We start from the raw sequence: 15,241 nt of genomic DNA on the forward strand, positions 1-15,241 counted from the left end.
CCGGAAACATGATCACCTGACAGGCCTCTGTCACTCCACTGGGTCATGGTTTCCTCTCTATTCCTCTCCTCTCCTTTCCTCTCCTTTCCTCTCCTCATCAAGCAGACTAGTTATGCTGATTCTTGTGTAGTTTTTCTGCTTCTCCCCCCCCACCAACCTCTATTTATTTACAGGTATCGCCGTCCTCGGAGCTGCATAATGACCTCTGCCCCGCTGAAGTGATTGTGCATCATATTTTTCTGTGTGTTTCTGTGCTCTGTGCCTCTTCTCTCCACTCTCCTCCCCCCTCTCCTCTCCTCTCGTCTCCTCTCCTCTCCTCTCCCCCTCCTTCTCCTTCTCCTTTTCCTCTCCCTCTCCCTCTCCTCTTCTTTCCTCTCCTCTTTCCCCTCCTCCTCCTTCTCCTCTCCTCTACCTCCCCTTCAATCTACTTCTCCTCTCCTTTACCCCTCTCCTCTCCTCTCCTCTCCTACCTCCTAGGCTCTTTACCCAGCTGGCCATCAGCAGGAGGGTCCCCCTACATGAGCCTGGTCCTGCTCAAGGTTTCTTCCTGTTAAGGTTTCTTGCCACTGTTTGCTTGTCTGGGGTCAGGCCCTGGGATTCTGGAAAGCGCCTTGAAACAATTTTGATTGTATAAGACGCTATATAAATAAAGATTGATTGATTGATTGATTGATTGATTGATTGATTGATTGATCAAGAGGAAGGTTGGGCATCAAACACGCTAACTGGCCGGAGCACCTTCTGTCACTCAAACTCTCTCCATTCAGCTCTCTCATCCTGGCCTCTCTGGGGTGCTTCTTCTGAGCGATCTGACCTTGGTAGTTCCTGTGGAGTACCACGACCTAGGAGAGGCATTCAGTAAGGAGCGAGCCCTCTCCCTCGCTCCTTACCTTCCCTGCGCCTGCTGCATAGCCCTCCTTCCCAGTGCACCACTTCCATGCAGCCGGTTGTACAACATTTCCAGACTGGGACAATGAGGCGATGAAAAGGTACGTAACTGACTCACAGGTCTTCTTCTTCTCCACCCATCTCAGCTGAGAGGAACTATGCGGTGTGAACTATGTGGTGGTGTGGACCATCACCAGATGTGCTGACTGTGAGAACATACAGGGTCTCCAACGAGCCCTTAAACTCCTTCACCCATATATATTTTGCTGAGGCGTCAGAAATCCAAGTCCATCGCGTGTCTTTAGATCCCATCCCAACACACCTGTTGAAGAATGTTTTACCATTGATATGCAGTTCTATCCTGGACTAGATCAATTGTTCTTTAGTGGACAGGTTATGTACCCCGGTCCTACAAGGTGGCAGTGATTAAGCCATTGCTTAAAACACCATCACTGGATCCTGACGTATTAGCAAATTATAGGCCAATATCCAAACCTTCCTTTTATCTCTAAAGTTCTTGAGAAGGTGGTGGTGACTCAGTTACTGGAGCACCTGCAGAGAAACAGCCTGTTTGAGATGTTTCAAGCTTAGAGCTCATCACAGTACAGAAACAGCACTTCTTAAAGTTACTAATGATCTTCTTAGAGATTCAGATCATGGACTGGTTTCAATGCTGGTTCTGCTGGACCTCAGTGCTGCTTTTGATACAGTTGATCACAGCATCCTGTTACATAGACTGGAACATGTGATTGGGATTAAAGGGACAGCACTAGACTGGTTTAGATCGTATTTATCTGATAGATACCAGTTTGCTCATGTCCATGGCGTTCCCTCTTCATACAGTAGGGTTAGCCATGGAGTTCCTCAAGTTCCGTACTTGGACCAATTGTTTTCACCTTGTACATGCTTCCCTTAGGGAACACTGTTCGGCAGCATGGGATAAATTTTCATTGTTATGCTGATGACACTCAGTTATATTTATCCATGAAACCAGAGGAGACAGAGCAGTTAGCGAAGCTTCAGACCAGTCTTAAAGACATAAAGTCCTGGATGTCTTCAAATTTCCTTCTCCTTAACTCTGAAAACTGAGGTCATAGTGTTTGGTCCTGAACCTCTCAGGGATAGATTAGATCACATGGTTAGTAGTGGCTGTAGTAGTAGCTGCCAAGGCTGCCGGGGTCCAGAAACATGATCACCTGACAGGCCTCTGTCACCCCACTGGGTCATGGTTTCCTCTTCCTCTCCTCTCCTCTTCCTCCTCCTCTCCTCTCCTCTCCTCTCCTCTCCTCTCCTCTCCTCTCCTCTCCTCTCCTCCTCATCAAGTAGACTTGTGATGCTATTTCTTGTGTAGTTTTCTTGCTTCCCCCTCTCTGTATTCATTTACAGGTATCACCCCTTTCAGAGCTGCATAATGACCTCCGGCCCCGCTGACCCACTCAACCGGCAGTTTATTCAATATAATGTATTTTTGTATGTATTTTTTGCTCTATGCCTTTCCTCTCCTCTTTTTCCCTCCCCTCCCCTCCCTTTTCTATCCTTACCTGTCCTTCCCTCTTCTCTCTCTCTACCCAGCCAGCCATCAGCAGGAGGGTCCCCCTACATGAGCCTGGTCCTGCTCAAGGTTTCTTCCTGTTAAAGGGGAGTTTTTCCTTGCCACTGTGCTTGTCTGGGGTTAGGCCGTGGGATTCTGGAAAGCGCCTTTGAAACAATTAATGTATGAATAAAGATTGGTTTGATTTGATTTGATTTGATTTGGTACTGGCCCAGCAGCAGTGGAGACACTGGCTGGAGAGATCTGCTCAGCGATGGGTGGTGTTGTGGACTGACCACAAAAACCTCAACTACCTCCAGAGTGCCAAGCGGTGAATTTGCAGCAAGCACAATGGGCTCTTTTCTGGGGCATTTCTGATTGACCCTTACCTACCAGCCTGGATCTCATTACATTACATACATACATTAAGCCATACGCCTTGTCCCACCTGTTTCTCACTCAATCCCTCCAGACCAGAGCCCATTTCCATCTTGTCTCCCTCCTGCATTGTGGGCACAGCTACCTGGTTGTGGAGGAGAGGATGCGGGAGGCGCATCCACTCCATCCTGGTCCAGCAGGCACCCTGCAGAACTGGCTTTTCATCCTGGAGTCCATCCGTTCCAATGTGCTTGTAGTAGGGCCATTCTTCCCAGCTCAAATGTCACCCAGGCTGCCCCCGGACCGTTCGATTCCTTCAGTAACAGTTCTGGTGGCCGTCTATGTCCCACGACACTAAGTCCTTCATTACTGCTTGCCCCATGTGTGCCCAAGGGAAGTATGCTCGCAGTCAGACCAAGGCCTCAAGTTCACATTTCAGGTCTGGAAAGCTTTCGGCAATGTGTTGGGAGCCTCTCCTCCGGATACCACCCCTAGTCAAACAACAATACTGAGAGGGTCAACCATTCCCTAAAAAGTTGTTGCGATGCATCTTGGCTTGTCATCCCACCACTGGGAACTTATTCCTAGCATGTGTAGAATAACAATTCCCGTGTGTCGGCCTCCACTGGGATGTCACAATTTATGGACTCCCTTGGGTACCAACCAGCATTGTTTCAAACTCCAGGAGGAGGATAGGAGGACAGACAAATTTCATACTTAGGGGGTCGTCTAATCATTAGGTTAACATCTTAGTCATGCTGCGATAGGCCAAGGCTGCCGGGGTCTAGAAACATGATCACCCTGACAGGCCTCTGTCACTACACTGGGTCATGGTTTCCTCTCCTCTCCTCTCCTCTCCTCTCCTCTCCTCTCTCTCCTCTCTCCTCTCCTCTCCCTCTCCTCTCCTCTCCTAACTATTCTGTCCTCTACCTGTCCCCCCCCCCCTTCTCCTCTCTCTCTACCCGGCCATCAGCAGGAGGGTCCCCCTCCTGCTTGGTCCTGCTCAGGGTTTCTTCCTGTTAAAGGGGAGTTTTCCTTGCACTGTTGCTTGTCTGGGGTTAGGCCCTGGGATTCTGGAAAGCGGCCTTGAAACAATTTTGATTGGAAAAGTCGCTATATAATTAAATATTGATTTGATTTGATTTGATTTGATTTGATTTGATTTGATTTGATTTGATTTGATTTGATTTGATTTGATTTGATTTGATTTGATTTGATTTGATTTGATTTGATTTGATTTGATTTGATGAGGAGGTGGCGGTACCATCCATGCAGGCCAGTTTGCAAAGCTGGAGAAGCATTTTCCAGCATGCTGCCCTCCTTCGCTACTCCTGTCAACCCCAGAGGCACATCCTGGACAAGGGTCTTCTACCATGGTCAGTCTGATAAACTGGGTAGGTCGCCAGGAAACGCCCGTTAACGGGTCATGGTCCTGGTTTGGGTCTCTGTGTTTGTGTTGCTCTATTTTTTTTCCTGTAGGGGGTGTGGTAGACCTATTTCTCTGACTCGTGCTGGCTTGTGCTAATCGGTCTGATTAGGAGCCCTTTAAAGCAGCCGACACCAACGAAACAGCTCAAGATTATTTCATCCTTGCCAGTGCTAACTCAAACATTCCAAACTCGGTAGATTTGCTAACTTTTTTGCCTTGCATTTTAGTATCCCTTCCTGAGAACACCACGTCTCCTCATCAACGAGCACCTCACCTTTTGTCCGCCTCGCACACCGCTCACCACCGCATAAACGGCACGCACACTTTTTTTTTTTAACCTCTTGTTGCCTCACCTGTCAGCATTCTCGGGTATGGCTTTTTTATTTTGGAACCAATTGTTACAGTATGACTTAATCTCTGAAGCACCAGGTGCCGTTGAAGGCAGAATCCATAAATACACATTCAACAAGGTTTAAGAGGGGATGTCACAGATCTTTTTAGCAATCAATTCTCCATTTTCAAAATATTTTTTTCCTGGTTGGTAATAGCTGTTGCTGTAGCTTGCTGGGAATGCTGAAACCTTCTCTGTGCTCTCGTCTCACGTCTTCCCTCGTCCTTTAATAATAACTTTCTTTATTTCTAAATACGGAGATGCTCTTCTCTAACCCTTCCCCAATCATAATGCTTCAGAACTTTGCAAGAGCTGCTGGCATCCGATGGTGCCATGGCACCATGGATCTGAGGGAGACACTCCTCCTCTCGTTTACTTTACAAAGTGACCGCGAGACATTTTGTGTAGAAATCATTGATGTTCAAGAGATTTTGGTTTCTTTTGAGCCCCGTGAATAAATACCATTTTCAAGTCTTCATGTTCAAGTTGCATCAATGTTAACAAAAAATTGTTCTCTTCAGGTTTAGACCAAACTGGACCAGGCATCAGTTCAGTCTCTGAGAGCCCCTTTAGAAGCGAATACCGGTAAGTCTGTGTGAATAACGTTAGATGGCCAGTATTATGTAGCAGTTCCATGTTGCTCACCACAGGCCTGAGATTGTTAAACACGTTTTTATTCACTAGATATTAAAATACTAAAATATGTTTTCCAATAGAAAGGAATTTTCATACCAGACCTGGTCCTTCATGTAAATGATAACAATATTTTAGTTGTATTTGGTTAATAAGTAACATAACTCTAATATAATTACATATAATTAGCGGGCTTTTATTGATTCATCTAAAAGATTTACTACAAATGTCATCATGTAAGGTAAAACAACAAATGACAGGCGCCTTTTCACACACAGCATTCTCGCTGACATCGAATGTAATTTTGCTTTATATGAAATCCAAAAGTGGGTTTTCGACCACAAAAGAGTCAGTTAATCGCCATCTGTCGCTATACTGCGGTCGAGCCAGCCAACACTTCGGAAGAAGCAGCAAAGCCAGCAGACACTCAAATTCAATTCCCTCTGTGTATACGAGACATTACCCTAAATGCTGAGTACAACAGGGAGTGATAGGAGCGGCTTTTTCTTGAATTTACTTCGTTCAGTAATTGTGAAACTCTTCCTGGTATATCAATCGGATCAATGGATATGTTTATCAAAGTGAAAGAAAGACTTCGTAACTAGCAAATTTGGGAACGATGAAACATGTTGGTAACATTCATATCCTATATTTTGAGGAAATTTCTCGTCATCGTCGTATAATGCCTCGGTACACAGCGCAAGTGGAATTCGAGTGTCCTGCTGGCTTAGCTGCTTCTGCCGAAGTGTTGGCTGGCTCGACCGCAGTCATTGTTAAACATATCGAGTGGGCGGAGCTCAATGTGGGCCCCGCCTCAACCCGTTCAACGCAGGGGAACGGAATCTATAGAGATAGGAGAAAAACCAGTATGGCAGATTAGTGCTCCCGAGGGAACGCAACACAACCCTAAATCCCCTCAGCTGCTGCTAAATATTCGCATAACCCTACAACAGCAAGCTTAAAGACATTTCACTGACACATGACTTCTAAATGTCATTTTGGACAGCAGTTTTAATTTAAACGACGATCCGCAGTTTCCATGGCAACTACACAAACACGTCACACGTTACGTGGTAGACTTGGTTGAACACATCTGGATGTGCAAAATGACGAGCAGCGTGGTTGCAGCAGTAGGAGGGTGAAATTGGGCGTCAGCGGGGGAGAGTCTAAGGAACCAGGCCGGGATTGCATCTCCTTGCCCGGGTAGCTTTCTCCTCCAGCCGCAGAGCAGCGATGAGGAGAACGACCCCCAGTGATGGCCGTGCGCGGACAACTGCTGCTTTAGTTTTGTCCACAGAAGCGAAGGGGGGTGCTGAGAGCTCTCTGCCTGCCCACAACCACCAGGTAAAGAAATCTAACCTCATTTCGTTCCTTAAAATAGGGAAGAGCAACTAAGCGGAGGAAGCTGGGCAATTCGGAACGTTTTAAACCCCACTTCTATCCGCTCAGTGAAGCCACACGCACCGACACGCGCTCACACGCAAAGATTCATATATAATTCTTGATACTGTCCAAAACGCAATACAGGAAACGTCAGTGGTTAACACCTTTAGAAAGTATGAGAATATTGTTGTAAAGATTACTAATAGACGTTCACTTTAAGAGGTGTATAAAGGGCCTTTATGCCTGTTTTGTTTAAAAAAAAAAAAAACTGGCATCGTAATATTAACTTTGGTTTGCACCTAACTTTCTCAACCTTAGCAGCATAAAAGAGAGCACCAATCCCCCAGGTCCAAAACCCACAATTCTCACTTACTATAAACAACTCCATCCTTCAGCCTTCCTCCAGATGAGGAGTCTGGGCTGGCCTCCTCCACCCCTTCACTGCAGCCCCACATCAATCATGCCACCAGGACCACCTAGTGCCAACCTTCATCGCATTGACTGCTTGCACCCCTCCCTCACACCCCCACCTCAACCGCCCTCCACCTCCACTTCCTGGTCACTTCCGACCCTCTCCCCTTCAGCCCTCTCTGTAAACTGCAGCTGGTCTAGAACATTGCAGCCTGCCTCAGCTCTAGAGCCCTGCAACAGCTACACTGGCTACCATGATCACTGACTGTTTATCTGAACCCACAGACGCTGGACGCAGCAGGGAAGCTGGAGAAGACAGAGTTGAAGCCAACCCAGAGCCACAGGAACCAGAAGAGATTGAAGGAGGATTTGTCCTCGCTGGACTCAGCCATTAGCATGACCCTGCATGGTGACAATTTCACAGGTGTCTCCTCTGGTGTGGCCTTCACTGACCAGCTGGCCACCACCTCCTCTGTTGTGCACGTGTAAGTCAGCACATGGAGCCCCTCTCATGTAGAGCTTCAAACACAGCCAGGGAATTGTTGCTAAACCAGTAATGTGGCACTGGTGCCTCTGCCATTAGCAATGAAACCTGTTTGTGTAGATCAGACTGGCACACGGGGACACTTGGATTCACTAAAATGTAAACTGCATACATAAGATGCTGTATGAATGATGATGTGTACAACAATTTTAAACCCGAGAAGTGTATTGCAGGGCTTCTTTTACGGGGTTTAAAGAGTCATGTCACATATGTCTTTGTTCTTCAGGGTTGTTTCTATAGTGACCAGTCTCGTAACGACCAGCAGCACAGAAGCAACAGTGGGAAGCACCAAAAATCTGTCAACTCTTCCGAGACAAGCGAGGGAGCCAGTTTTGGTGAGATCCTGGAGGCTTCACCACTGTCGGTGCTCAGTGCCTCAGAGAGCAGCTCCATCCTTCACGGTGTCATGGTGGCAGCTGAGGCCCTGGTTCTTCTCTCCATCTTCCTCTTATCAGCCTGGGCAACTCGGCAGTCATCGTTGTCATTATTAAGCACCGGCAGCTTCGGACAGTGACCAATGCTTTCATCATGTCACTGTCGCTGTCGGACTTCCTCACAGCCATTTTGTGCCTCCCTTCTCTTTTGTCATGCTGTTCAGTAAGGATGGCGTATGGATGTTTGGGGACCACTTCTGTGTGGCGAATGGCTTTTTCAACACTTGTTTTGGGATCATCTCTACCTTGACCATGACGCTGATCTCCTTTGACAGATATTACGCCATTGTCAGACAGCCGCAGGCCAAAATGGACCGCCAGAAGGCAACTCAGTTGTTGCTAGCTGTGTGGTTGACTGCTGTTATTTTTGCGTTGCCGTGGTATCTCCTAGCTTCAGCTCCTTCTCAAATCCATAAGCGAGGTTTCTATCACTGCATGTACGTCTTCCACTCTGGGACATCACGTTTGGGGACGGCCTACAGCATTTGCCTTATCATTGGTGTGTTACTTACTGCCTTTCTCCCTGATGTGTTTTTGTCATTACAATATTTGTAAGACGGTTCGTCTCTCCGAAATCCGAGTCAGGCCTGTGGACCACATACGCGTACTTGCTACGATTTTATAGTGAAATGCGAACAGCCACCACTGTGTTGATCATGATTGTTTTCATCATTTTTTGCTGGGGGCCTTACTGCTTATTGGGGTTGGTCACCGCGTTGGGGAGTTACACCTTCAACCCAGCAATGGACACAGTAGCCATTTGGCTAAGCCTGGGCTAACGGGAGCCATCAACCCACTGATCTACGCTATGAGGAACCCAAATATATCCATGTTACTAGGGCGTAGCAGAGAGGAGGGCTACCGGACACGCAACATCGCCACCTACCTGTCTGGCCACACTCAGAACCAGGACATTCAATTCACCGATCGGAGAGGATACGGGACCGCTACATGAGTCGTGTTGGGTAAACAATAGCCACCTGTCCAGTTCAGTCCTGGCAAGGGAGGCGGAGGAACTGAGGTTGCCATGTGGGGCCTGCAAAAACCCTGTGGTTTTCTTTTGTAAAGACGCACAGCCCGACACCGCGGTGTTACCCAATTTAGTCAGCGGACCAAAGATAAAGACGGCTGACACCAGCCTGTGAACCTCTGGAGGACCCTCTGTTATTTGCTTGGGAGTTTTTTTATGTGCAATGATTTTCTGTAAATGTGTAAATGATTTGTAGATGCAGATGTGCATGTTCACAATGGTGCCCGTGAGGATATTTCCTGAGAATGCAACATCGTGAAAAGAACTAACCCTCTTTAGACAAACGCTGAGGTTCAGTTGGCAATGAGTGGGGTCAGGTGAGGAGTAGGGGCCAGGTGATTCATCAGGCCCCCCCTCTGGTGCCTGATGCAGTCATTCCCTGTGATGCTGCACAATAAAGGCAACGTGCTCTATCCGTGTTTGCACCGCATCCTCATTTGTGCTCGGTTCCGTGTGGATCTTTTTGAATCCCTTCTGATACCCTTTCATGTGTCATTGTTAGCTGTTTAGGATTTTAGGTCATAGATTTGCTTTTGAAAGTACCAGAAAGATAATTCTATGGTTTAATAGGGTGAAGAATAAGAATAAAAGAGTCGTAATTTTTTTGCTGCTCTGACTTGCACTAGGCAAAAGGGTTGATGTTAACAATAAAGATGAAGATGAGTGTCATACACCTGAGCCAGGGTTCAGAAGTGGCCTCAGCCTTCTTCAGATCTGTCATCGGCTCAGCGTGACGCGTCTGAGAACAGCTAACTGGGCCGGGAAACCTTTTCAAAGTAAATTTGCCCGGCCCAGCCCTTATGATCTGTTAGGGCTGTTTTCTTGCTGCCTTCAGGTTGATGTTCCTGTTTTCTGGTGCTGAACAGTCTTCCAGTTTCTCCAATGTACCTTTTTTGCTATGATGTTGCGTCTTTTGCCCAGTGTCATTGGGTCTTTTGGTTGAACCAGTTGTGGTGGTGTGTTTTGGTGATTTTATGGGTTCAGTTATCCCCGGATATGTGGCAGTGCTTCATGTCTTTGTTTCCTTTTCCACTTTCTTGGGGTTTTGTTTCATTTCCTTTTTTTTCTTCTCTCCTTCATTAAAGGTCCATTTTGGATCTTGGAAAGTTGTCTATAACGAAGACAGAATGAACGTAACCAATCGGCTGTGTAGACATTGTACAGTGGTAGCACACAAAAAAACAAATAAAGTTTTAAAAAGTCAATATATTTCTGGGAAGCTTAGATAAAAGTCCTGCAGCAGTTGCGGGTCAAGGATGAGGGAGCGCTCCTCCGGGTCAGAACCCCCTGCAACCCCCTCCCCCGCCTGTGTATGTCCAGAATCCTGACCGTGTAGGCCGGATGGCCTTCAATGAGACGGGAAGGGGGGGGAGAGGGTGGCGCAGGAGGCTGGTGGGGGCTTTTAGTAACTGGTTTGAGGAGGGAGACATGGAACACTGGATGGACGTTCAGGGAGGCTGGGAGACGGAGTCGAACCGCACTGGGATTGATGATTTTGTCCAGGGGATAGGGGCCAATATACCTGGGGGTGAGTTTTCTGGACTCCGTCTGGAGGGGAAGGTCACGGGATGAGAGCCACACTTGCTGGCCTACCTGGTAGTTGGGTGCAGGTGCTCGGCAGCGGTCCGCCAGATGTCGGTTGCGCTCCACCGTTCTTCCCAGTGCAGCCCGGGTCTCCCGCCACACTCCGGACAGAGGGTACCACCGCGTCGGATTCCTGGCTAGGGAACAATGGAGGTTGGTAACCATGGTTAACCATAAACGGTGACAGGCCGGTAGCTGAGCTGATGAGGGAGTTGTGGGCGTATTCTACCCAGGGTAGGTGCGAGGCCCAGGAGGCGGGAGGCCACACAGCGCAGAGAGGACTTCAAACTCTGGTTCGCTCGTTCAGTCTGGCCGTTGGACTGAGGATGGTAACCTGAAGTGAGGCTGGAGGTGGTTCCCAGGGCCCGGTAGAACGCCTTCCATACCTGCAAGGTGAACCGGGGTCCGTGGTCTGACACGATATCCTGAGGGATTCCATGTAGTCGGAAAACATGCTGTACCAGGAGGTTTGCCGTCTCCAAGGCGGTGGGAAGTTTAGGGAGGGTAACAAAATGTATCGCCTTGGAGAAGCGATCGACCACTGTCAGTACGGTATCATTACCTTCAGAGGGGGGCAGACCGGTAACGAAGTCCAAAGCGATGTGGGACCAGGGACGAGGGGAATGGGCTGCAGGAGTCCTGCAGGGGGCCTGTGTGAGGACTTGCTGCGCGTGCACACTGTGCACGCAGCGACAAAGGTCCAGACGTCCGCAGCCATGGATGGCCACCAGAAGCGCTGCTGGATGAGGGCCAGTGTGCGGTGAACTCCTGGATGGCAGGCTATCCGGGAGGTGTGCCCCCATGAGAGCAATGACGACCGGGCGGACTGCGGGACAAACAGCCGGCTCGGCGAGCATCCATCTGGGACGTCTGTCCTTGGAGACGCTGAACTTCCGCCTCAACTGGCCAGTGGAGTGGAGTGGTGCCGCCAGGTGGCTGTAGTTTTGTATGAATCTTCGATAGAAGTTGGCAAAGCCTAGAAACCGCTGAAGCTGCTTACGAGTAGTGGGAAGGGGCCAGTCCTTAACTGCAGCCACCTTGGAGGGATCTGCGCGAAGCTGTGTCTTTTCGACCACGAAACCCAGAAAACTAACAGACGATACATGGAATTCACATTTCTCTGCTTTCTCGCACAACTTGTTTTCCAGTAATCTCTTCAACACTTCTCGCAAGTGTCCGACATGTTCCTCCATCGACCTGGAAAAAATCAGTATATCGTCCAAGTAGACGAAAACTGACTTATTAAGCAAGTCCCGCAGTACGCCGTTGACCAAACACTGAAACACGGCAGGAGCATTAGTTAATCATCACTAAATATTCAAAATGGCCTAATGGGGTGTTGAATGCTGTTTTCCACTCATCCCCCTCCCTGATTCTGATGAGGTGGTAGGCATTCCTCAGGTCTAATTTTGTAAACACACCGTAGCTGTGTGTAAGGGGCTGAAGGCTGAGTCAATCAGAGGGAGAGGGTACTTGTTTTTTACGGTGATGTCGTTCAGTCCTGTATAGTCGATTGCAAGGATTTGGTAGGTATCATCGTGTGGGGTCCAATCTAAAGTGCGAGTGTGTGAGTGAACTGCGCCTCTAGGAGGACTAGGATTGCCTTTATGTTGGTTTAACGTTTGGTTGCGGGGGGGAGGGATTTGGGGCTGATTTGTGATGTTCATTGTTTGTGTGGGTTACTTTGCATGTTTATTTGGGTTTGACTAAGTGTGCTTTTTGCTCGTGTGGGTTATTTTTGCATGTTTATTTGGGTTCTATTATTGTGTACGTTACCTGTTATTTTCTAAGTGGTGCCGATCCTACCCTGTGGGGTGCAGGTGTTTTCAAGATAACTGTAAATCTTGAATATGAATTTAATATCTGCACGTTGAGTGTGTGTGAAAATTCATGCGTGAGTATTTTAGCAATTGTTAGAGGATATCCGGAAATAAAAGTTAATTTTGCAGATTGGACCAGTCTCTTCTCCTCACTAGAAAACACTTGTGCGGCCTTGATAATAATTCTCCAGGTGGAATTCCTGGGGTGGCGTTGTCGATTTAGAGAGGAGATATACTGAGCCCTGTTAGGCGTCCGCCACACTACTTTTCTAGAGTTTTTGTTGCTACTTCAATTTATCCTTCGTTCCGTGAACTGCTTCCCCTTGCCTTGTTATCAATAAAGAACCTTTTACTTTTTACTCTGCATCTGGGTCCCAGCCTCCTTGACTGTTCCATAACAGGTTTGATGACAACAATTTGTCTGCATACACACATAAGACCTGCAAACATTAAATAATTACAACAGCAGCTACACATAAATAATATGTAATCAACTAAAAATACCAAAATAAAGGTTGACTCAGTTCTCAACTATAGTTTTTTGGTTAGTCTTTGATGAGGAGATACTGCCTGTCCTTAAACACACCAAGTGGTGTGATCTCTCTCTATCGAGAGATCATGTTCTGAAGATGATTAACACAACAAAAATGCAAGCACAATCATTGAATTGCACAGTTTATAACTGTTCTTCTTGGTTGAATTACATTTTATTATATTTTAATTAAGTTTTTAAAAAATTGCTTACCTGTGTGTTTTCTGACCAGATGTCTGACACAGTTTTCCCGTTGCCAGTGTGTCAATGTCTGGTTTTAGGTCCTGTGCTGAGGCAATGCGTAGAACAGCATGGAGGTTGTCATCCGTGAGGCGTGATCTGTGCTTGTTTTTGTTCAGATTCATTATAGAAAAAAACTGTTTGCACAGATAGGTGCTCCCAAACATGGAACACAGAACACGGGCAGCATGAAGTCGAAGCTGTGGCATCAAACCAGGGGGCAGCAGATGGTAAAAGTCCTGGATTGCAGCATCCTGGAACTTTGCTCTCAGGCCACTGTCGCTTCAAAGCTCAATTAGCTCCATCTGAAGGTGTTGCGGTGCAGTGCAGACATCGGTGGTGAAAGGATTGGCAAAGATGTCAAAGCCAGACTGTTGTGCTCTGAAGTCAGAGAAGGGCCGATCAAACTCGGTCTTTAACCAGCTCAGTTTGGTAGTCAACTGAGCACATGAAAAAGTCTCGGGAAATGAGGCTGACACGCTCTGACAAACAGGAAAGTGGACAAGATTGTCCTGTTTCACTTGCCACATCCATAAGTCCAATTTACGCTGGAAATCCGTGATCATGTCAGACATCTGCGTGATGACTTGTTTGCGTCCCTGCAGCTTCTGAGTCAGCTGGGCGAGATGGTCAGTTATGTCACACAACCACTTTGGATCTGATAGTTCAGACATGAGTTTTCCTTTACTACATAAAAAGAGCAATGTCTTTCCTGAGCTCGACCGTTGTGGTCGCATGCATTGCAACTACATCCAGCAGCTCCTTAGTGATAGAGAGGTCCGACTTAACGCCTCTAATAAAAATATATAACTGCGCTGTGTCCATGTTATCTGTGCTTTCATCAACAGCTAATGAAAAATCTGTGTCGCTGCGTGTCTCCTCAGCCAGCTGTGTTGTAAGATTTTCTGCTAGTTCCTTCCCTCGGTCCGCGATGGTGTTTCTTGATAAACCGACATTTTTAAGAGTCTGTAACTGGTCGGGACACACCTGCTCACAGACCTTCAGCATGCACTGCTTCAAAAACGCTCCCTCTGAAAAAGACTTGGAAGCATGGGCGATTTCTTCAGCCACAATGAAGCTAGCTTTCACTGCGGCCTCATTTTTGGCTGTGGATTTCGTGAACAAACTCTGCAGCAACCACAGTTCTCCTTTTAATTCTTGGGCAATTTGTTGCTTCTTCTTGAAGGCTAGCTTTAGCGTACTTAGCTCCATGTTTGGTGTCAGAATGTCGACGCAGATTGTACTCTTTGACAACCGACACCGCCTCGTAACACAAAAGACATACCGGTCTTTCTCCTTGAAGCACAAACAAGTATTCACCTTCCAACAGTCTTCCATCTGCATCAACTTTTCTCTTTCTGGACATTTTGGGATCATTGTTTATATCTCAATTCCACTCGTTGGCATGGATGTGGAAACACTGGCGCGGCTACCGTAGTCGAAAGGCATTGTGGGAAATGTAGTTTTTGGTCAAAGCATGCTCTTAATTTATTTTGGTATTTATTTTTAGACGCTCAAAACTTTTAAGCTCTCGCAGGCCACATAAAATTACATGGCGGGCCACATCTGGCCTGCGGGCCTTGAGTTTGACACATGTGGTCTAGCAGCTGGTTTACAGCCTGCCTTCCCTTTACCGGGTGATCAAAAATCCGTTTCATCTCCTCTCTGAACCTGGTGTAATCGTTCATTAGCTCTTGATGTTGTGTGGCGATAGCTACGGACCAGGCGGCAGCCAGTCCGGTAAATAAACTCATAACGAAGGCTATTTTAGCTTGTGGGGTGGAATAAGTGAGAGGTTGCTGAGTGAACACTAACTGGCACTGGTGCAGAAACTGGGAGCATGTCCCTAAATCTCCTGAGTACCTGCTTGGTATAACCCCATACCAAGCAGGTACCTCCAAGCAGGTACTCAGGAGCCACGAGAGCCCTATATCCGATATAGGGCTCTTGTGGCTGTGGAGCTGGGTTGATCGGCGGACCGTCGGCTGGACGCGACTCGGCGGTGTTTGGGGT

The 15,241-nt window shown here is 47.5% G+C and overlaps 1 pseudogene; it reads left to right on the plus strand.

Moving 5' to 3' along the window:
• Nucleotides 1–7,730: 7,730 nt before the first annotated feature.
• LOC115247162 (G-protein coupled receptor 135-like) lies at nt 7,731–10,318 on the plus strand (annotated as a pseudogene).
• The last annotated feature ends 4,923 nt before the right edge of the window (nt 10,319–15,241 follow it).

This window comes from Takifugu rubripes, chromosome 2, assembly GCF_901000725.2.
Source record: "Takifugu rubripes chromosome 2, fTakRub1.2, whole genome shotgun sequence".
Taxonomy (NCBI): domain Eukaryota; kingdom Metazoa; phylum Chordata; class Actinopteri; order Tetraodontiformes; family Tetraodontidae; genus Takifugu; species Takifugu rubripes.